We start from the raw sequence: 2,731 nt of genomic DNA on the forward strand, positions 1-2,731 counted from the left end.
ATTCAAGCGCAGCCCTCTCCTGACACCGGGCAGACGGGTCCTGCTGGCCCGCGGTCACAGCCCACAGGTACCAGGGTACCCAGACACATCCCAGCCTCTGGAATTGTTCCTTTGTGCCTGGTGCCACTGTTCCACGCAGGCAGGGGACATCCCATGGCACAGCGGATCCCTCTATCCACAAAGCCCTCAGGCTCTCCCGGTGCAGCGCAGGGTCAGGTCGAGGCATGGAGACCGGAGTGGAAAACGCCATCGGGATGCTCTGGAGAAGAAAACAACGTTCGTGAAGCATCTGCAGATGCAGCCGCTACCGCCGGGTGCCTTCATTAAGCCCAACAATGCCTTTGGATGGTGTTTGAGGAGCTGGTGGAGCTGTCTGTGGCGTGAAAGGCAGAGGTGTGAATTTTCTCCCGTTCTGTGCCGGTGGCGTCTTTAATCTGAGCCCGCTGAGCGAGCGGAGCCCTGGCACCGCCGCGTCCCAGCTGGCGACGAGGCCAATTAGAGACGGAGCCAGGAGCCAGCGCCGCATCAAGGGGGGGGTGCGGAGCAAAGAGCGGCTGGCGGGGCACGGAGCTGCGGGATTTGCCTTTCCCACAGGGCGAGTCCTTCCTCTCCCCCTTCCTGCATGGAACGAAGTCCCTGGCTGAGATTTTAAGAGGCTGTATTAACAGGTCACCGAACTCATCCGCCTGCCAGGGATGGGTTTGGTGGATATCCTGTTGCAGGGGGGTAAGGACTGGGACCGGCACATGGCTTCACCAGGTTGCCTCACAGCGGTGTTTTATGAATTACTTACAGGTAGTTGTAGTCTCTGTGCTGGTTTAATATTTTATCGTGTTTCCATCGGTCAGATGAAGGACAAGATCCCCGAGAAATCCAAATCCGGGGCTGAGTCTGTTAATGCCACAACTTCAGTTTGCTCAGGAGCCGCCCCGGTGCTGCTCGTCCCTGTGATTCGGATGTGATGCACATGACGTGCAGGAGGAATTATTCATACCAAATAATCGCTCCTGCCCAAATTAGCTTCCAAGAAAGGTGGCTGCAAAACCACTGGACCGTAGGAGCCAGGAGCTGCTCTAAGCAGCTGCTTAACAGGAGCAGATCCGAGTGCTGAGTGGCAAAGGTGAAGTCTGGCAAAAAAAGGAAACTTGGGGTTATCCAAAACTCACAGCAGAACCAGCTGCTGTGCTGGGCTGAACTTGGTCAACACCATCAGCCTACCAGAGTGGCTCAAACCAAGCTCTTGGGCTGCCCAAAGCCTCCCATCACCCCTCACCAGAGGAGCTCCCACTGAACCTTCCCCTCCTCAGGCAGCACAGCTTTACCCTTCAGCTTCCACCAGGGCCTGGCTGTCCCTTGGGCACCGGCCAGGTGGGATCCAGGTGGTTCTTCCAGCTCCCTTCTGCCACCACCCACTACAACATGGAATTCCGTGGAATTCTGAGGAGACAAACAGACCTTAGGTCAGAGCTGACCTCTCTCCTGGCAGCTCAAGTGACTCTTCTGCAGGACAGGGACTGGTGGCCCCACTCAGCTGGGACCAGGTCTGGGTAAGCCAGGGCAACCCAGGCTTACCTTGCTGGACCTTGCAGTACCTTGCTGAACTACTAGGAGAAGAACAATTGATTTTTTTATTTTTCTATTCTAATAAATGAGTGGGAAATTTCCATTCCTTGGATCAGGAGATGCTCTGAATATTTATGTTATTGTTCACCAATTGGAAAAAAAAAAAAAAAGAAGAAGTGCTATAAACGAACATTTTTGGTGACCCAGTTTGAGTGGCTCATTACAATTAGATCAAGCTAATTGCTAGCCTTGTATTTCATTTGGCAACTTGTTAAGCTAATTGAACAAAATAAAACTAATGAACAATTATAATGAAGTTTATAATTAGACCATTGGAAAAAACTCAGCGTGAGAATATTTAAGGCGTAATGAATGTGCAGGAGGTTTGGGAGGGGGGGCAGTAAATTATGTCACTCTCTCCCACCAAAACCCTTCCTCCCAGGAGCTGATGCTCTTGATGTATTACCTATTCCCAAACCACATCAACGTGGCATTTTCTTTATTATTAATTACCTTAATGCCAGAGATGGCATTTCCAGGGATCCTAAATCCAGGAATCAGCCTGTTAGTGAGGCAGCTCAGAGTGGCCATTATGTTACATCCCCAACTCCACCTTCACAATACAAATCAGGGTCTCCACTAAGGATGGGTTTGTAACCCTGAAAGTGAAAAACGAGCACATGGGCCAGGCAGAGGAGTTCACAAACCCCAGCAAGCTGATGTGTCCTGTCAAACAGAAACCTGGTACAGGAGCCAGTGGGGGCTGAAGGGGGAAGAACAGAAAGAAAAATGCTCTCTGCCTGATTAGAGCCATTTTTAATAAACAGTTATTTTTGCGTCATTCAATTCCTATATGGATCTGAATAAACCCATTCCAGCTCCCTTTCACCCCGTGCTGCTAAGTTAAATACCACGGTAAGACACAGAATGACTTTTTGGACTTTCAGTTTACAGGTCAAGCAGGTACCCACCAAAACTTAATAGAATTGTCACATCAGACTCTCCATTGCTTAAAAACTTCTCTTCCTCCTATTTGTACATGAAAGTAATTAGTTCATATAGAACTCCGTGGTAACTGAGGTTTTTCATCAGGGAATAAAGGCAGAAACTCTTAAACCACGGAGGAAATGTGTTCGACCTTTTCTCCTGGATGTTCGGAAGTTCCCAG

This window comes from Corvus brachyrhynchos, unplaced genomic scaffold, assembly GCF_000691975.1.
Source record: "Corvus brachyrhynchos isolate BGI_N302 unplaced genomic scaffold, ASM69197v1 scaffold114, whole genome shotgun sequence".
In the NCBI taxonomy this organism is placed as follows: domain Eukaryota; kingdom Metazoa; phylum Chordata; class Aves; order Passeriformes; family Corvidae; genus Corvus; species Corvus brachyrhynchos.